Source organism: Vanessa atalanta, chromosome 25 (genome assembly GCF_905147765.1).
Source record: "Vanessa atalanta chromosome 25, ilVanAtal1.2, whole genome shotgun sequence".
In the NCBI taxonomy this organism is placed as follows: domain Eukaryota; kingdom Metazoa; phylum Arthropoda; class Insecta; order Lepidoptera; family Nymphalidae; genus Vanessa; species Vanessa atalanta.
In genome coordinates, this window is record NC_061895.1 from 700,958 (window position 1) to 706,845 (window position 5,888).

The following is a 5,888-nucleotide window of genomic DNA, read 5'->3' on the forward strand; positions in this document are numbered from 1 at the left end:
GATATATCGATCGCATAGAAAAACTTTTTTTATAATATTTGTAATATTAATTTAATTCAATAGACATTTTCATGCCCTTGAATCACGTGACTATAGTAACAGACTATGCTTGGTTTTCTTCTCAAGAAGGCTTGGAGCTTACTATTAGTAATTAACTTATTGATCGTTAATTAAATTTAAAACGCATGCTAAATATTTTTTGACAAATAAGACGTATTTTAATATACAGAATTAAATAATAGAAGATCTTGTAGTTAATATACGTTGACATTCACACAGGATCGCTTCTCGGTCTTTTGGCTCAGATCATGTGTAGTATCTGTTCTTATCAGCTTAATATCTGAAAGTTCCCGCACTGGGACCAGTATATATATCACACAGGGTACATAAATGTAATTGTATGTGATTATTAGATTTTTCATTCTTTATTGAGAAAGTGTAGAAAATTAATATAAATTAACCAACGGTCCCGTATAAAATCGGTATTAATAGTTCTCAAACAAAAAGCCCAGCTTGGCACGTGTGCAATTATCTGATGTAAACATAATATATACCCAATAGCAATAGGAATAATGAGGCTTAATACCAGTGAAAAAATAATTGAATTTGATAATTAGTTCCTGAGATTAAGCTTTACGTTTATTAGATCTGTTAACTTTAAAATATATACTAAAACGTCATATTACGAAGACATATAAAATATAATATAATTAATAACAATGTTGCATGCACCTCACGGTGTGTTTTTACATGCCGAGTGGCAGTTTTATCAAGGAAACTGAAATGTTTAAGAAGATTTTCGCAAGCGCTTTAAGTCATATACTATATACTCATGTACATATATTTATATATGATATTTTAATTCAATGACAAAGTCAAAAATTAAATTTAATAGTGTAATTATTTAAAAATGTCAGTTATGCCGGTTTTGATCTTATAACCCGTAGTAATGATCTACGAGTTCTCCGCACTATCCCGACTCTATGTACAAATGAGTACATATTTATAAAAAGATAAGAAAGTTCAAACACTCATAATATTAAATATATAATATCTATAATGTAAGACTCAAATAAACATTATAAATAATACCTATCTCTCTTAATATTATAAAAAAAACGGTGGTCGCCTTCTAATAAAAATTGACCAATATGACCAGAATATAGATCGTCAGGATCAGCATCACTGATTGAGACTAGATAAGCCTCCAGATCCAGAATTCCACCAAGAAAAAAACAATGATGGAAGATAATTAAAATTTGAATACATGTATTATTTAAGGTTGTAACTTTTCAAGCACTTAATTTTAGAGCTAGGCCTGCCCAAAGTAATCAGTAAATTAATAGTATAATTTTTACAGAATTTACTTAATTAGAAGTTTTTTTTTTTTAAGAATTAACTTCTAATTAAGTAAATTCTGTTCAATTACAAGATATGACATTATTTTAGATCAGTTGCACTTACGTGCAGTGTATTATTGTCACTTTAATTCGTTTTGTGTAGAAATTTATTTTTAATTTGTTTTAAAACGTGTATTCGAATGTGAATCCTAATTATGTTTATTATAAATAAAAATGCGTAAGCAATATCAAAGGTCAATAGAAATTACATTTCAGTCGGAGATAACTGCACGTCGAACTGACATGACAGATGTTTGAATGACTTGGAAAGAGTATATTAATAAAGGTAAACCGTTTAGTACCAATATCTTATTTAGAATTGTATATAAGAAAAATCGGAGAAAGTGTTAGTACATCCATGTAACTGAACTACGCTGTTTCACCCGGTTTAGATTCATTGTAATTTCATGTTCTCACAAAATAATAATCGAGATCCGAATGATTGCGCAAGCGAAGTCGCTGCACAATAACAGTTTTTATAATCATATTTACTACTTAATTTTATATTCCCTATGGTATCTACAATTATATGTAAAATAATATACAATCAACTGCCATAGAGTTCACAGAGAGTTGTTGGTTTGATTCTAGTAATGCATTCGATACTATATACTTAGACATATTACCAGCGTTCCTCAAGGTAGCTTGTTGGGTCCTCTTTTATTATCTGTGTATATTCATATCATATTTGTTCTCTATGCCACTTGTAAGCAAATAATCTTTAAAATACTGAGAAACCGACCTTAGTAAACTTTCTGACTGTATTGATTTATTAAACAAAGATCAAGAATTATCTTTACAAATATGATTAAATCATTAATCATTTATCTATTTCTCGGTAATAATCATATTACTAGTTTATAGAAAGGATACCTGGATCATACAGTTATTATTTAAGGTCGTGTGCTTAATCCACCGCACAATCCAACAGACAATCCAATACACATTGGAGTAGTGTGGGGAGTGTAAGATACAAACCTACTCCTAAAAATAAGAAAAGACTTTAGTCTAGAAGTGTGATAATTACAGGCTTTTATCTTACTACGTGGATCGAATATGCATACCCTTTTATGCATAGTAATAAAAACAAAACGAGTACATTTAAACACCATGTGTATCATCCAGCCGTCTGAATACAATTTGACTATTTAAAATTTGAAATCAACTTAAAGAAATCTAAGTCAAAAATTAATGTGGCAGCATTACACTATTATATTGATTTTCAAAATTCACTACCACCAGTTACGAGAGACACACCTCAGACCTGAGAAGAACCGGTGAAAGAAACTCAGAATGTTAATAAAGAAACTAGCAATGATAAATGTTCTTCCGCTTCAAGGACATTGATGCTCCCACATGCCAACATTTTCTTAACCTCTTGGAAATAAACTTTATCAATCAAAAAGGCCAAAGTCAACATTGTAGTTTGCTAACTTGCATTACATTATCAATACAAGCGGATGCTAGCTATCGTGCACGTGGAATTGACTTCCAATAGAGTAATGATTCACTAACAAATCAAATAATATTTTATCAAAAAGTTAATTTTCTGGATCGTTTTTTTTTTGGCTTCAATACTTCTCATAATTTATATTCATTTCGTCTGTATATTATTTTAGTATATACATATATAGACAACAGATTTTTTATAAAGCGATCATAATCCTATTTGCGCCGGGTTCGATTACAGATTAAAAAAACGCACCTGCCATGCAATGTCATTAGTGTTTTGAGAGATTTTAACCATAATTATGGAAACTAGTTTTAGGTTGATATACGCATTTTTCTTTGGAAAGGTTTTTCGTGACGTCATTATATATTCATTTAAAATATAATATTATATATAGTTTTCTTGGTGGTGGGGCTTTGTGCAAACTCTTCTGAGATAGTTACTGCCGCCAAAAAGCAATACTTTGAATTGTTGTGTTCCGGTTTGAAGTTGATAGATGTAAGGAATGGTTAACGTAACTTATAGCGCAAATTTAAATGGACGGTGGTGACCACTTACCATCATGGCCCAATTGCCCTTTGCCTACCTTATTAAGCCCGGGTATAGATTGTTGATTTGTATTAACTATTTGTATTCATATTTAACTAAATGCAAAATAATTTGTTTATACAGAATATAATTCCTGAAACTACTATTGTTTTCTTAAAAGATTTTATCTACATAGCGATAACCCCGAGCGACCACAGATGAGACATGCGTTTTGTAACTGTAATATTATATATTCATATAAGCAGGAAAATGAAATGTTCCAGAGTTTCTTATTATAAAATTATCTGACATAGCCCTACAGTCAGAATAGGAAATCTATACCAATATTAAAAATGCAAAAGTAACTCTATTTGTTACATCTTCATGCGCAAACCACTGAAACGATTTAACTGAAATTTGGTACAGATAGGTAGTGTCCCGAGGAAAGGCCTAAGGAATCTAAACTATCTGGTATAGTTTTTTTAATTCACCCCTCAATAAAATGGGGGTGACGGTTTGTGTGATACAGGTAAAGTTTTATATATTCGGCAAATTAATTTCATAGGCAAATTTTAGTTGTTTAATTTTTAAATATTCGTAATTCTTAATCTTTTGCGTAACTTGTTTTATATGGAATATGAAAATAAATACCTAATTGTGTTTTTCCTTTTTATTTTGTACAAAATCTCGACATGGTCTGTGGTCAAATGTAACTCAAAATTCTAATTAGTAGTCTTATGTTAATGTCACACCCTTGTGTCTTGGAAAGCACGAAAAGTCATTGGTGGATCTGAACTATCTCTGGTCATATCAGATTTGGCGTCCTTTTGTATACTTGTGCATCTGGATATACATATGTTTTAACTTGACTTGTTAGTTTATCTATCATCCTTGGGAATGGACAATTGTATCGAACCATTTAATCTTTACTTTATGTTTGTTTGTATAACTTAACGACAATTAAAGTACTTAAGCAATATTGCACAGAAATAATGTAGCTTTTTACCAGACGAAAGTTTTGTAGAATTAGATATTAGTTCCAGAGATTTCCCTTTAAAATTTTTAAGTCATTACTATTTACTAATTCTCTTCATTTTTTATTGAATTTATTTTGTTGTATGTTAATAACGTGATCAGTTATATTACTGAACTTGTTGATTATAATATTTATTGCTTTATTTTTTTAATGAAATGTAATTAATCTCATAATCAAATAAGCCGAGATGGCCCAGTGGTTAGAACGCGTGCATCTTAACCGATGATTTCGGGTTCAAACCCAGGCAGGCACCACTGAATTCTCATGTGCTTAATTTGTGTTTATAATTCATCTCGTGCTCGGCGGTGAAGGAAAACATCGTGAGGAAACCTGCATGTGTCTAATTTCAACGAAATTCTGCCACATGTGTATTCCGCCAACCCGCATTGGAGCAGCGTGGTGGAATATGCTCCAAACCTTCTCCTCAAAGGGAGAGGAGGCCTTTATCCCAGCAGTGGGACATTTACGGGCTGCTAATTCTAAAAAAAAAATTAATCTCTAAAATTTTAGTATTATAAAATTATATTAGTAAAAAAATATACTTGTGTATTGTACCTAAATATGCATGTTGTGGCCGTCTTAAAGAGTCGCACACTTTATATTAAGTATAAATATGTTTTTATGTATAATACGTGTAAGTGTAGTGACAGCTGATGTCAGTAAATAAATAAATAAATAAAATATGATAGTATAAGTGAATACATAGATATCAAAGTCAAAGTCAAAAATCTTTATTCAATATAGAAGTGTTTGCACTTGCTTATTGATTGTCAAAAATCTACCACCGGTTCGGAATTTAGCACCTCGGACCTGAGAAGAACCGGCGAAAGAAACTCAGCGGGATATATTTTTTTATTTTTTTTTAACCATTTTCCATGTACAATTTTAGTTATTTGAAACAGCCTGGAGGCGATCATTTCATTCCTAAGGTGTGCAGTCAACTAAGTAGGCATTAATATAAACTCAACATAGTATAGTCAGAGTCTAGATGAAATGAGACTCGAAATATTATTGTAATGAAATTACAATAATTAGCAATAAGAACACTGATTGAAAAAAAGTCGTCTCCTTGGAATTGGATTACATTTGTTTGGTAATAAACTTCAGTTGCCTAAATATGTAATTCCAGGTTTTAAATTTTACAAATGATGAACGTCCACACACACAAACGTTCACAAATTATTATTTTTTGCCCCATTTGCAATTGGATGCCATTGAAACATTTGGACCTTATAGTGAAAACAGCTTCCACTGGTGATACTGGGGGCTGGTTCGTTTTTTGCCCAGAGGATCGGAATTGCGATTCAACGGGGAAATGCTGCTCGCGTTCTTGCCACCATTCCACGCTAACATGATTTATACATTAACTATTTAATTTATTGTATATATTTGTATATATTTAACGAGTTAATATAAGCCTGATGTGTTTTTTTATGTGTAATAAATATATTTTACATTAAACAGAAGAATAAAT

The 5,888-nt window shown here is 31.0% G+C and overlaps 1 pseudogene; it reads left to right on the top strand.

Annotated features, from left to right (window-relative positions):
* Positions 1 to 280: 280 nt before the first annotated feature.
* LOC125073834 lies at positions 281 to 451 on the top strand (annotated as a pseudogene).
* The last annotated feature ends 5,437 nt before the right edge of the window (positions 452 to 5,888 follow it).